The following is a 15,956-nucleotide window of genomic DNA, read 5'->3' as shown; positions in this document are numbered from 1 at the left end:
AAGAGCCATCTTGACTGGGAGCTGAATTCAGGTACCAGGAAATATCACAAAATGTGCACCTGGCAGAAAACAAAGTTTACTCCCCAGCACCATCTCTAGGAAATATCATAGGATAAATACTTCATAGAAATTAGAGACAATCTCCCTGGCAATAATCAAGGGAAATTGGTTGATAATCTGGTGGGAAAATTCTCCCCAATGTTTCAGATATAGATTAAAAGAATAGCCATTGTGATCATATGTCTTAGGCAATTGTGCCTCAGAGAGACATGTACCTTAGGTAATTGTGATTCAGAAAAGGTCACCTCACCCATCTAACTTTTACCTAATCCTGTAACATCAAGGCATATGCCCCCCGTTTGCTGTCATAGAAACATGTGCTTCCCTGTTTGCTGTCATGAAAACTCCCTGATCACAGACTTTCCCTAAAAAACCTTGCTCACTCAGGGCTCCATGTCCCACTTCTCTACTGCTGAATCAGTGAGACTCGGTCTCGAGTTTAATTGCTCTCATAATAAAGCTCTCTTGCTATTGTATCGAGTTGTCTCCTAAGGGCTCTGAGGATCTTCTGAACCTGGCATTACATTTGGGGTCTGGTCCAAGGTGACTCAGGACCTCTAGGACTCACAACCCAGAGAACTTAATCCCATGGGTAAATGTCTTTTGTGTTGTCTGCCTGCTTTAAGTGTTTGTTTCTGATTGATTTGATTTGAAAATCAATCAGAAATTGATTTGAAAAGCCTCAATGTGATGTAGAGGCGCCCAAAAGTGGACAAGAGAGACCTGTTGAGGTCCAGGGCCGCAGGGATCAAAAAGACATTTTTGGCCTTGTAAGTTTTTGCCTCCCTGGAAATCTTGGGATAGGGAAACCAGAGTGAGGATTGGTTTTCATAGCCTTTCTGGCACTTCTGTGGCAGAGAAGTACAGGAAATGCCAGGTTTTTGGTTTTACTTTGTTTCTCTGTAGGATTAATTTTCTTTTTCTTGGTGTTGTGCCAGGAGTTACTTTTGTATTTTTGTGATTAATTGCTTGTGGTCTTGCAGTTGCCTTTGAAGCCATAGCTCTTCTTGCTTTAGTGATTTTAGATATGAGCCCAGGTATAGGTTGTGAGTTGTTGCCTTTAGTTTGGTTTTTGTCTGAGATGGCTGGTTCTTTTTTGTGTATGTGTGATTTACTATTTGTTGAAATTGTTCTCTTTACTTCTTTTGCGTTATCCTGAATTTTCTTGATGAAAAGACTGGCTGATGATATTGGACAGAATACTTCCAAACCCCTTGACTTGGTTCTGACACATTTTGGAGAAGTTAAGACTAGAATTCACGGTCTTGAAAGATGTGAGGAGAGGAAAACTGATGACTTTTTGCAGCTCAGAATGGCCCACCTTTAATGTGGGCTGGCCACCAGAAGGAACTTTCCACCTTCCCACCATCCTTGCAGTGGAAAATGGTGTTTTTCAGCAAAAATGTGGGCACCCAGACCAATTTCCATATATTGTAGTCTGGAAAGACCTAATGATTCATCCACCTCCATGGATTAAGCCCTTTCTGACCCCCACTAACAATCCTCCTTCCACAGACTCTACAAAACCAGAGGCCACTTCCCTGGCACCCTCACATCCCCTTTACTCTATTTTTCAGGATGAGACAACCATGGAAATAATTTTTCCAACCCCTCCTCCTCCCACTCCTCAGCGAGCTCCAGCCCTTTATCCAGATTCGATCCACTATCTGGCCCAGCACCAAAACCTCAGAGCCCCTTGGCAGCCTCTCCCTCGGGGAACCAGATGACTGGAGAACTCAGAATCCAAGTTCTCTGACAATTCTAGGGATTTGATTGATCTCATTGTTCTTTTCACCCACCAGCCCACCTGGGATGATTTCAGCAGCTTTTTAAAGTTTTCTCTGCCATAGAGGAGTGCGGACATATTATATCAGAAATGCACAAAAATGTCCCAGACACTACAGGAGTTGAAACCACAGATGAAGGCCATACTGATGATTACTTTCCCTACAAGAGGCTCTTAAAGTGTCCACAGCAGCTTCTCAGGTAAGAAAGTTGCAAGCCTCTATGGTCCTAAAATAGTATTCAACAGGGAGCAAGATGTTCCTCCCTTGAAATTAAAGCTAAAGGGAGTAAAAATTAGTTTTATAGTTTTGTCTGTTTGTTTTAAATATATAAGTTTACTATGTTCTATATATTTTGATGTCTGATTATTGATTATTAAATGTATTAAGACTTTACATAATTTCAGTCCTGTATTAAAAACCAGGTTTATAAAAATAATAATGTTTAAAACTACATTTCTATAAAATATTAAAACTGCACCTCCATGTGTTTGATTACAAGAACTTTTCTTACTGGCAGCCAACATCAAAATAATATAGTTGGTATTGATTTTAAAAGTACTGAATTGTTTGCATTGATAAAATCTGGTTTTGACTTTTAAAATTATGGTTGTATTTTGTGACTTCATTTCTAAAACGGTACCTTATTTTCATATTGCAAAAACGAGTTTTAAAAAGTTATGTTTCAGGTTATGAAATATTTTAAAGTTTATCAGGTATTTTAGACAATGACAGTGGGCATTCTAACAGAGGACTTGAAACAATTTCTCAGTCCTTTGGGGGAAGACAAAAGACTTTGGCATTTATTTTGTTAGTTTTACCAAGTGAAACCAAGCCATATGATTTGAACCAATTAAGAAAATTGTAGGGGAAGCCAAGATGGAGGCGCTGGGAGGACTCTCATTCTGAACAGCAGCACAGCAGGATCGGCACAGTGACCAGCAAGCAGAACTTGCGGCTATAAAACACACGTGACTGTGTTCCTCAGATGAGAGGATACTCCATGGTGGGGGGGGTTTAATCAGCTTTAACTCACCCTGGTAAACCACAGAAGAGACCCTGGTTCTGCCAGGTGCTTGGTCGTCAGCCCAGAGCTACACTCTAACGTGATCTGGTCACTGTCCCAGACTGAACTGTGGGCCCACAACATCACAGACTGGATTTTCCAGTCGAGAGATAACCCCACGGAGCAGGAAAGGATTGGGACCGACCTTAGGTCACCCAGACATCCCCTGGAAAAGACTCAGGTTCCACGGGCTCCCCTGGAGCCAGCCAGAGCCAGAGCCGGGGACCCAGGCGCCTGCATAGAGCCCTGCCTGCTCACCTGATTCGCCGCCTCAGATAGAAATGTGGGCCCCAGGGCACCAGAGACTCAGTTTCACCATTGGGTGCAAACCCACTGGGAGGGAAACGGCTGGACTGATCTCAGAGCACTCAGCTGATACCACCACCCTGAAAAGTTCTCGGGAAAATTACCCACTTTAGACAGACGCCCAGGCTCCCAAAGGCCAGAAAAGCAGAGCCACGGGCGGGCATCTGTGCTGGTGGGTTCTACTCACTGCCACCCCAGACAGAAGGGCAGTCCCCAAAGCAAAGCCTGGGTGTCCCTGGCAGGAGAAAACCCCCAGCGGGGGGGATCATCAGGTCTAACGCTCAGGACACCCAGCACCAAAAGACTTCCTGGATTCACGCAGGCTCTAGGCTCTAGCTTTCTACTGCAGGCAGGAGTGCTGTGCTCAGCCACCATTATTTAGTACCCTAGGGCACTGGGGCACACAGATGGATCCTCAGACCTACAAAAGCCAGAGAGCCATTACAGCAGCCCTCAGATACTGTGCCAAGGATCAACCAGTTACCCCTAGGTAGACTGACAAAACTGTAGGAAACCCTGGTCCTGAAGAGTTTAATTTAGCCAGAATATAACTCCATTTTGAAATAAAGATTTTGACTGGGAACTGAATTCAGGTACCAGGATATATCACAGAGTGTACACCTGGCAGAAAACAAAGTTAACTCTCCTAGCAACAGCCTGCAGGAAATATAATAGAATAAATGCTTCATAGAAAATAGAGACAAACTCCCTGGCAATAATCAATGGGAATCGGTTAAAAATCGGGTGGGAAAATTCTCCCCAATGTTTCAGATATGGTTTAGAAAAATAGCCATTGTGTTTATATGCCTTAGCCATTGTGATTATATGCCTCAGAAAAGGTCACCCCGCTCTGCTAAACTTCACCCAATTCTGTAATGCCAAGGCTTGTGCCCCCATGCTTGCTGCCATGGAAACCCCCTGCTCACAGACTTTCCCTTTAAAAATCCTGTTCACTCAGAGCTCGGGGTCCCAATTCTCTACTGCTGCGCCAGTGAGACTTGGGTCCCGAGTTCAATCGCTCTCGTAATAAAGCTCTCTTGCAATTGCATCAAGTCGTCTCCTGGTGGTCTCTGAGGGTCCCATGAACCTGGCATAACATTTGGGGGCTCGTCCATCCGGGATGCCTCGGGACCTCTAGGACTCCTGATCCGGAGAGCTTAGTCCTGTGGGTAAATGTAATGTCTTCTATGTTGTCTGTCTGCTTTAAGTGTTTGTTTGCCTTTATTCTTTGTTTCTTTTCCTGAAAAGCCTCGAGGTGCTTACGGGAGCAGCCAGATTAGGTATGACAGACGTGTCGGGGCCTAGGCTGTGGGGGCTTCAAAAGATGTTTTGATGTCCTGGAATTTCTGCCTCCTTGGGACCCCTGGGATAGGGGGACTGGAGTGAGGATCTGTTTCTGCTTCCGGAGTGAGGATCGGTTTCCTGGAACTTCTGTGGCAGAAAAGTCCAGGTTTTGTCTGTTTCTGCCTCCTTGAAACTCCTGGGATAGGGGAACTGGAGTGAGGATTGGTTTTCTGGAACTTCTGTGGAAGAGAAGTCCAGGTTTTCAGTGTTACTTGGTTTCTGCGTGTGATTAATTGCTCCCCCCCCCCCGTTGGTATTGTGCCCAGACTTACTGTTTAATTTTTGTGATTAATTGTTTGTGTTTTGCGTCTACTTGAGAGTGCTTGATTTTACTTTTGTTCAAAACTGCGGCTGTTTTTGTTTCTCTGATTTCAGTTTTGTCCCATGATGTTAGCCCGGGTATAGGCTGTATGTAAGTTGTTGCCTTTGGTTTCATTTTTGTCTGAGATGGCCGGTTCTTTTTGTGCATGAGTGATTTACTATTTGTTGAAATTGTTCTCCTTACTTCTCCTGCGTTCTCTTGAATTCTCTTGATGAATAGACTGATTGACAATATGGGGCAGACTACTTCCAAACCCCTTGACTTGATTCTGACTCATTTTGGAGAGGTTAAAGCTAGAGCTCATGGTCTTTCAGTTGATGTGAGAAAAGGAAAAATGATGACTTTTTGCAGCTCAGAATGGCCCACCTTCAATGTGGGCTGGCCACCAGAAGGAACCTTCCACCTTCCCACCGTCTTAGCAGTGGAAGATAAAGTTTTTCAGAAAGCATGCCGGCACCCAGATCAGGTGCCATATATTGTAGTTTGGAAGAACCTGGTGACTCATCCACCTCCATGGATTAAGCCCTTTCTGATTCCCACTAACAATTCTCCTTCCATAGAATCTCCGGAACCAGAGGTCACTGCTCTGATGACTGAGACCAAGAAAAAAGACCCCAAAGGTGCCCCTTCAACTCCATCTGCTCCCCTTCACCCTATGTTGAAGGATGGAACTCCAGAGGAAGCTATTTTTCCACCCCCTCCATATAGACCTCCTCCCACCCCTCAACCAGCTCCTTCAGTGTCAGACACTTTACCACCATCTGGCCTGGGGCAGAGGACCGGGAGCCGCCGGGCAGCCTCTCCTTCTGAAGTGACAGAGGCAGATTCTACGGTCCTTCCCCTACGGGCCACAGGACCACCAGATGATAATGGCAATCAACCTCACCATTATTGGCCTTTTGCCACATCAGATCTTTATAACTGGAGAACTCAGAATGCCAAGTTCTCTGACAACCCTAGAGATTTGATTGATCTCCTTGAAACTGTTCTTTTCACCCATCAGCCCACCTGGGATGATTGCCAGCAGCTTTTACAGGTTTTATTTACCACAGAGGAGTGGGGACATATTATTTCACAGGCACGAAAAAAAATGTCCCAGATGCTACAGGAATTCCAACTACAAATCAAGCCTGTATTGATGATTATTTTCCCTACAGGAGGCCCAACTGGGATTACAACACGGCTGAAAGTAGGGAGCGTCTCCTAGTCTACCGTCAGGCTCTGTTGGCAGGTCTCAAAGAGGCTGCAAGACGGCCCACTAATGTGGCCAAGGTATATGATGTCAGGCAGGGAATGGATGAAAGCCCAGCCGCCTTCCTGGAGAGAATTAGTGAAGCCTTTCGCAGATATACACATGTAGATCCAGAAAAGCCTGAATATACAGGTACAGTTGCTTTTGCTTTCATTAACCAGTCTGCTCCAGACATTAAAAAAAAAATTGCAGAAACAGGAAAGAATAGGACAGATGACATTGCAAGATTTGGTTCAGATAGCTGAGAGAGTGTATAATAACAGGGACAGCTCTGGGGAAAAGCAGTTAAAAACGGGAAAGGCTTTAAACCGGGATCTGGCACAAGTCCTCTTGGCCAACAATGTTTTGGACCGCAGAGAAAGGAGGCGCCAACTTCAGTGGATAGCTCAAGACAAAGGACCCAAGGGATGAAGCAAACCACCACTGGGTAAGAACCAATGTGCATACTGCAAGGAGGAAGGACATTGGGCTAAAAACTGTCCTCATAAGGGACCCAGGTCCCAAATTAAGGTCCTGGCTTTGGGGGAAAACTGAGGGGGACGGGTTCGGATCCCCTCCCTGAACCTAGGGTAACTCTGAGAGTGGAGGGGAAACCTTTGGACTTTTTAGTAGATACTGGAGCTCAGCATTCAGTGCTCCTGAAACCTGAAGGACCAGTCTCATCAAAAAGGTCTTGGGTCCAAGGGGCCACCGGTATGAAACAATATTCATGGACTACCCGAAGAACGGTGGACTTAGGAAAGGGCCGGGTAACCCATTCATTCATGGTAATTCCAGAGTGTCCTTATCCCCTGTTGGGGAGGGACCTGCTTACCAAAATGAAAGCTCAAATTCATTTCAAATCAGAAGGGCCTCAGCTATTAGATGAAAAAGACAACCCAATACAGGTGTTGACTCTAAATTTAGCCTCTGAGGCTGAATATAGATTGTTTGAAGAGCCAATTACCCCCTCAAGTGACTTGCAGACATGGCTGGAACGATATCCCCAAGCCTGGGCAGAAACTGGAGGAATGGGATTGACAAAACACCGACCCCCAGTGTTTGTTGAACTCAAGCCTGGGGCAGATCCCGTTCGAATACGTCAATATCCCATGCCCCAAGAGGCTCGAAAGGGGATAACACCTCACATTCGAAAACTACTGGCTGAGGGGGCTTTAAGGCCATGCCAGTCAGCCTGGAATACTCCCTTACTACCAGTAAAAACGTCTCATACAAATGACTATCGCCCTGTCCAGGATTTGAGGGAAGTCAACAAGTGAATAATGGATATACATCCAACAGTGCCTAATCCTTATACTCTTCTGAGTTCTTTGTCACCTGAGCAGACTTGGTATACGGTATTAGATTTAAAAGATGCTTTCTTCAGCTTATTATTAGCCCCCAAGAGCCAAAAATATTTTGCCTTTTAATGGAATGACCCCGAGAGAGGGATAAATGGACAATTGACATGGACTCGTTTGCCACAAGGATTTAAAAACTCTCCCACCATCTTTGATGAAGCCCTCCATGAAGATCTGGGTGAGTACCGAAAAGAAAATCCAGATATTACTTTAATTCAATATGTTGATGATCTCCTAGTAGCAGCAGGGTCAGAGCAAGCTTGTCTGGAAGGCACACAGAGACTTTTGCAGACCTTGGGCTATCGAGCATCAGCTAGAAAGGCACAACTTTGTAAAACTGAAGTGACATATTTGGGCTATATTCTACAAAAAGGACAGAGATGGCTATCAGATACTAGAAAGAAAACAGTCCTCAGTATTCCTCCACCTACAAGTCTTTGTCAGGTGAGAGAATTCTTGGGGTCAGCTGGCTTTTGCAGACTATGGATACCTGGGTTTGCGGAAATAGCTAGACCCCTTTATGAAGCCACCAAAGGAACCAAGGTCTTTGAAAGGACTGCAGAACAGCAACAGGCATTTGAACAACTCAAACGAGCTTTGTTGTCAGCACCAGCTCTTGGGCTACCCGATATAACCAAGCCTTTCCACTTGTTCGTGGATGAAAACAAAGGAGTGGCAAAAGGGGTGCTGACACAAACGTTGGGGCCTTGGAGAAGACCAATAGCATACCTGTCTAAGAAACTTGATCCTGTGGCTGCTGGATGGCCACCATGCCTTCGAATCATTGCAGCAACTGCACTTCTCGTTAAGGACGCAGATAAATTGACACTGGGCCAAAATCTGATTGTAACCACCCCCCATGCCATAGAAGGGATACTTAAACAACCACCTGATCGATGGTTAAGTAATGCCCATATGACTCATTATCAGACTTTGTTAATTACTCCTGGTCGAGTCATTTTTCAGCCCCCTGCCTCCTTGAATCCAGCAACCCTCCTGCCGGACCCGGATTTGGAACAGCCTCTGCATCAATGTGAAGAAATTTTGGCCCGAGCACATGGCATTCTTGAGGACCTTAAGGATACACCCTTGCAAAATGCTGACCACACTTGGTTCACAGATGGAAGCAGCCTCATCCATGAGGGTCAGAGGAGGGCAGGTGCAGCAGTAACAACTGAGACTGAGGTAATATGGGCTCAACCTCTTCCTCCAGGAACATCTGCCCAACGGGCTGAATTAATACCCTTGACCCAAGCTCTGACTATGGGCAAAGGGCTGGCTATCAATGTATACACGGATAGTCGTTATGCCTTTGCCACCGCCCATCTACACGGGGCTATATATCAGGAGAGGGGACTCCTCACAGCAGAAGGAAAAACCATCAAAAATAAGGAGGAGATCCTTTGGCTCCTAAAAGCCTTATGGCTTCCCAAAAAGCTAGCCATTATTCATTGCCCTGGACATCAGAGAAATAATATTAAGATAGCAATGGGAAATAACCTTGCTGACAGAACAGCCAAAAGTGTTGCACTCCAGGAAACAACTGATGTTTTGGCTGCTATACTACCAGAACCACCTGATCCAAACTTACCAAATGCACCCTGGTACACAAAAGAGGAGATTCAATGGGCAAGAAACCAGCCTATGAGTCAATGCTTAGAAGGATGGTGGCACTCATCTGAGGGTAAGTTAATCCTGCCAAACTCTCTAGCCAGAACAATCCTTAAAAAGATTCACAGAGTTACCCACATGGGATCTAAGAGAATGGCAGATGCTGTCTGTCAATCAAAAGTAACATTCCGGGACATACATAAGACTATAGATGACATTGTGACTAACTGCAAAGCTTGTCAACTGACTAATGCCACCAACCAATCACAACATCCAGGGACCTGACTTCGAGGTAAGAGACCTGGGGCTTATTGGGAAGTTGATTTCACAGAAATCAAACCTGGAAAATATGGCTACAAATATCTGCTGGTGTTCGTGGATACCTTCTCAGGATGGACTGAAGCCTTTCCCACCAAAGATGAGACTGCCCAGATTGTGGCAAAGAAATTATTGGAGGACATTCTGCCCAGGTATAGCTTTCCCCACATGATAGGGTCAGATAATGGACCAGCATTTGTGTTCAAGGTAAGTCAGAATGTAACTAAGTTTATTGGGGCAGATTGGAGATTGCATTGTGCATATAGGCCCCAAAGTTCAGGACAGGTAGAGAGAATGAATAGAACATTAAAAGAGACCTTAACTAAATTGACCTTGGAGACTGGCGCTGACTGGGTGATGCTTCTCCCCTTTGCCCTCTATAGGGTCAGGAATTCCCCTTACCAGCTAGGTTTAACTCCCTTTGAGATTATGTATGGGATGCCAGCTCCTATAATACCCAACCTTAAGACTGATGCTATTGCTGAAATGGATGAAGATGACTTACTTTTTCGGGTCAAGGCCACCCAGTGGGCTCATAAACATGTTTGGCCTAAACTACGTGCTCTTTATGAAGCAGGCCCAGTACCAGAGCCACACAAATTCCTGGCCCGGAGATTGGGTATACGTGAAACGGTTTTGTCAGAATACACTGGAACCTAGATGGAAAGGACCCTACATCATCTTACTGACCACTCCTACGGCTATCAAGGTTGACGGGATTGCTGCTTGGATCCATTACCCACACGCTTGGCCAGCTAACCCGTTCTCCATCCCAGAGGATTATTTGACTCCAGCGGCTCCAGAATGGAAGGTCTCCAAGGACAACACCAACCCGCTCAAGCTAAAGTTACAGCATTCCTCCAATTAATAACTATAACTTTAAGTCTCTTTCAGAATCAGGCAGCCCATAATCCACATCAACCCCTAAATTTAACTTGGAGCGTTATCCATTCAGCTACAGGAGAAATTATGAGTTCAACGTCTAAGATAGCCCCTCGAGGAACCTGGTGGCCCAATCTCCAGTTTGACCTGTGCCAACTGGGGGATCAAGATATGGATACACATTTTAAAAAACTGGTTTGTATTGGAGGTGGAGGCTGCTTCATGAGGCCATTCTCCTTCCCCAGAGAGCCAGGCTGTGGACACATGACACAAAGGATGGCCTTGCGAGATACCCCCTTCTATGTGTGCCCTGGGGAAGGGAGATCAAAATATGGGGTTAGTACCTGTGGCGAAGCGGATACATTTTTCTGTTCAAGCTGGGGATGTGAATCCACAGGCACTGTGCCCTGGCATCTCCCAGAGAATGACCTGATTTCAGTTTCAAGAATGGACCTAAGTGCTAATCCACTACTTAAAAAATGCCAAAGCCTGTTTTGTAATCCGGTACTGGTAAACTTCACTGACAAAGGTAAAGCCTTCCACTCCTGGGAAACTGGGAGAACTGGGAGAACTGGGTCTTAGGCTATACCAGACCGGATATGATCATGGATTCATTTTTACAATCAAATTGCAAGTCACACCGCCCAGTACCATTGATCACCCTGTGGCTATGGGACCTAATGATGTCCTAGCGCCTAGGCCAGCACCTCCAAAGCCAAATCCTACAATGGCTCCAGCCCCCACAAATGCTAAGGCTCCAGTTAGTTCCACCTCAATAAAGCCCCCTTCAGACCCTAATGACCCCCTTTGGTTAATGCTGCTGAATACTTTCCAGATTTTAAATGCATCTCAACCAGAACTTACTTCTTCCTGCTGGTTATGTTATGATGTTAGGCCCCCTTATTATGAGGGAATAGCACTCATTGATAGTTATATTATTGGGGAGGCCAAGGACTGTAGATGGCAGCAGAAAGGACATGCCCGAATGACTTTACAATCTATAAAAGGGCAAGGTGTCTGCCTAGGAAAAGTACCAGCTCCTTTTCAAGAATTATGCAACAAAACTGAGAGAGTAACTGCCTCAGATGATAAATACCTGATCCCTCCCCCTGAGGGATGGTGGGCCTGTGGATCAGGGCTGACTCCCTGTATTAGTGGCAAAATATTGTCTGATCATAATGATTATTGTGTTTTAGTTCAATTAGTACCCCGGCTGATTTATCACTCACAAGAAGAGGTTCTTAGCCAATATGATGATGAAAAAGTACCCCAAGGAAAAAAAAGAGAGCCAATCACTGCCACAACTTTAACTGTTCTATTGGGACTGGGATTGACAGGTGCCGGGACAGGTATTTCATCTTTAGTGATGCAAAATCAGTATTACAATAAGTTGAGGGAATCAATCGATGCAGATATCAAGCAATTTGAAAACTCAATTACTTATTTACAGGAGTCATTATCCTCACTGGCTGAAGTGGTGTTACAGAATAGAAGAGGTCTAAACTTGTTATATTTACAGCAAGGAGGATTATGTGCAGCACTAGGGGAAGAATGTTGCTTCTATGTGGATCATTCAGGGATAGTCAAAAACTCTATGGCTAAAATAAGAAAGGGACTAGAAGAAAGAAATAAACAAAGAGAGGCAAGCCAAAGCTGGTTTGAAACTTGGTTTGATGCCTCCCCATGGCTTACTACTTTAATTTCTACCTTGCTAGGGCCCCTTCTTATTTTTTTGCTCTTAATCACTGTTGGACCATGCATACTTAATAAATTGTAGGGATATATTAAACAAAGACTTGGAATTATACAATTAATGGTAATGAGGTCCCAATACCAACAACTTGGAGATGACGAACTGTAAGAGCCCAAGATTGGCCTCTTCAGTTACATGGAAAGGGGGAAATGAAGAGTTTAATTTAGCCAAAATATAACTCCATTTTGAAATAAAGATTTTGACTGGGAACTGAATTCAGGTACCAGGAAATATCACAGAGTGTACACCTGGCAGAAAACAAAGTTAACTCTCCTAGCAACAGCCTGCAGGAAATATAATAGAATAAATGCTTCATAGAAAATAGAGACAAACTCCCTGGCAATAATCAATGGGAATCGGTTAAAAATCGGGTGGGACATCGGTACAAAGTCCCAATTTATTTCTAATATCAGAGATCAGACCTCTACTCTTGCCTGTTGCGTCTAAAACAAAAAGGGGGAAATGTAGAGAGCTGCAGAATGCTGTGCCTTAAAGATGGAGCTGGTTTCTGCCTTCCACCTTCCCGATGGTGATTGCTCTCTGTCACGAACACTTCCACATTTTGCTAAGGCTGAGGATCTGGCTTGCTTCCATATATGTGGACCTATCTGCATTGCCCACGTGGCACGCCTGGGTTGGCTACCCAGAGGCTATTTAAGCTGTGGGCTGGCTTTCCCCAGGGTCAGATGATTGTTCAAGGTTCCTGAATAAACTGCATTGAAAAAAAAATCGGGTGGGAAAATTCTCCCCAATTTTTCAGATATGGTTTAGAAAAATAGCCATTGTGATTATATGCCTTAGCCATTGTGATTATATGCCTCAGAAAAGGTCACCCCGCTCTGCTAAACTTCACCCAATTCTGTAACGCCAAGGCTTGTGCCCTCCTGCTTGCTGCCATGGAAACCCCCTGCTCAAAGACTTTCTCTTTAAAAATCCTGTTCACTCAGAGCTTGGGGTTCCACTTTTCTACTGCTGCGCCAGTGAGACTTGGGTCCCGAGTTCAATCGCTCTCGTAATAAAGCTCTCTTCCAATTGCATCGAGTAATCTCCTGGTGGTCTCTGAGGGTCCCGTGAACCTGGCATAACAGTCCTTCAAAAGGGCTGCACCCACAGCGTCCAGACCAGAGCAGTGCCTGCAGCCGACATCCCAGAAAGGGACACACAGCTTCTGGTCCAGACTGAGGCACCCAGCCTCCAGACCAAAGCGGCGCCTGGAGGTGCCAACTCAACCCAGGTGCACATTCTCCAGGCCCCGAGCAGAGCACTCAGCCTCTGGCCCAGAGACTTGCTGGGCGCCCCTCTTACTTTCCTGGACAGAACTGTGTGCCCCAGGATAACAGACTGAGTTTCCCTGTTGGGAGAAAACCCCACAGCTAGGGAATCAGCAGGTTCTTCAAGAGGACTGTACCTGGAAAACTGTAACAATAGCAGCAGCTCACTAAATTTATAACAGGAAACCCAGCAGTAGAGCAGCTGTCTTGAGCACTTATATGGGTAACAGGAGAGCCCCCCTGCCCAACAAAGACCTCAGCTACTACTCAGGGCTATACACCTGGGGTGAGCAGTGGCAATACCTGAGAAACACTGGCCATACAGTGACCATAACCAAAAAGCAGAGGAGGACTCCTTCAGGAAAATCATCTTCAGGACAAGGAGATTCTCCCTACATCAGGACTCTAGGAAGCACAGAAACTAACAGCCAACATCTAATACAGCCCAATGGGTAGAGGTCAGCGTAAAAGCTCAACCAACAAAAGACAGAGCAAGACGGCATCTCCAGAACCCAGCCATCCAGGGGCGAGCAGCCCTGGACAACCCAGCATAATAGAAAATCAAGAAGATGACCTTACATCTATGCTGATGAAGAGGATAATAGAGGAAACAAATAAAATACGAAAAGAATTATAGGAAGATAAAACCAAACAGATCATGGCTATCCATAAAGAAAGGGAGGAAGTAAAAGACAAGCAGATTATGGCCATCCATGAAGAAATACGGGAAGATGCAGCCAAACAGTTTGCAGCCTTTAGAGAAGAAATAATTAAATCATTGAAAGAAGTAAAAGAAACAGAGTTGAAGGAACTAAAAGAAAAAGAGGAAAATACAATCAGACAGGTAAAGGAAGTAAACAAAACAAATCAAGACCTGAAGATATAACTGGAAAAATTAAAGACAACTCAAATGGAGGAAATAATGGAGAAGAAGAATTTAGGGAAGAAAACAGGAACTACAGAGGTAAGCATAACCAACAGACTACAAGAGATGGAAGAAAGAATCTCAGGTGTAGCAGATAAAATGGAACAAATTGATGTATCTGTCAAAGAAAATATTAAATCCAAAAAATTCTTGACACAGACCGTCCAAGAAATTGAAGATAATATGAAAAGACAAAACCTAAGAATAATAGGAATAGAGGAAAAAGAAGACTCCCTTCTCCAAGGACCAGAAAATATTTTCAACAAAATCATGGAAGAAAATTTCCCCAAGTTAAAGGAGAAGCCAATAAGAATACATGAGGCCTACAGAACATCCAACAAATTTGGCCAGAAAAGAAAATCCTTCTGCAAGGGAAGGATTGCAAGGGAAAAATAAAGAATTTAAGTTAGCCTGGATATACTTAGCCTGAGTATAACTCCATTTTTGAAATAAAGAGCCATATTAACCTGAAGCTGAATTCAGGTACCTGGAAATATCACAAAATGTGCACCTGGCAGAAAACAAAGTTAACTCTCCTAGCAACAGCTTTCAGGAAATATCACAGAATAAATACTTCATAGAAAATAGAGACAATCTCCCTGGCAATAATCAATGAGAATTGGTTGAGAATCATGGGGGAAAATTCTCCCCATGTTTCAGATATAGATTAAAAGAATAGCCATTGTGATCATAAGTCTTAGGCAATTGTGCCTAAGAGAAGCATATGCCTTAGGCAATTGTGATTCAGAGGTCACCTCAGCCCTCTAACTTTTACCTAATCCTGTAATGTCAAGGCATAGGACCCCATTTGCTTTCATAGAAACATGTGCCCCCCTGTTTGTTGTCATGGAAACCCCCTGATCACAGACTTTCCCTTTAAAAACCCTGCTCACTCAGGGCTCAAGGTCCCACTTCTCTACTGCTGCATCAGTGAGACTTGCTTCCCGAGTTTGAGTATTCTCTTAATAAAGCTCTCTTGCTATTGCATTGTTTTGTCTCTGAGGTTCCCATGAACTTGGCATTACAATAGCACTGGAGCTGAGAGGAGGCTGAGAGCTTTTTCAAATTAAATTCTGTTGCTTTTGGGGAAGGTTATAATGTAGCCCAGGCTGGCCTTACTTCACTGTAGCCAAGGCTGGCAGGCCTGAAGATTGCTCAAAGGCTGAGCACAGGCTGTGATGCAACTTGGATCTCAAAGGTGTGAGGGGCCACCTGGGAATGAGAAACAACTGTGATTATTTGAATTGAAGCCAGGTGCAGAGAGCTCTTGAAGGGCGGGGTGAACAGTTCTGAGAAGCAACCACCTGTAAACTATCTACAACCAGCTGTAAACTATAGAACAGAGTGATCTGATTTTCAGGTATAAAAACCCTGTGCTTTGCATGTTCAGGGTCATCTCCTGTCTTTGGAAAGGCGACCCTTTCCCGATAGCAATAAAACCTCTTGCATTGGCATCAAGCTGTGGTCTGTGAGAGTTCCTGGGAAGGGCGAAATCCTGAGCTCCTGAACAGTGAGACTCCAGTTCTTACAGATGAACTCCTCTGCATTCTCTGAGGACCTGAGATTAAGATGAGGACTATGGGGACTGGGAAAGGAGGAGGGAGGGAACCACATGGGGGATACAAATTAAATAAAGTATAATGAATAAAGAATTTTTAAAAAGTTGAGGACTCTGAGAAAACCCTCATTGTTCAAGAAAATCTGTCATGTTTTAAAACTTGA

The sequence above is a fragment of the Meriones unguiculatus genome, chromosome 5 (assembly GCF_030254825.1).
Source record: "Meriones unguiculatus strain TT.TT164.6M chromosome 5, Bangor_MerUng_6.1, whole genome shotgun sequence".
NCBI classification, from domain to species: Eukaryota; Metazoa; Chordata; class Mammalia; order Rodentia; family Muridae; genus Meriones; species Meriones unguiculatus.
This window is presented reverse-complemented; position numbering follows the sequence as displayed.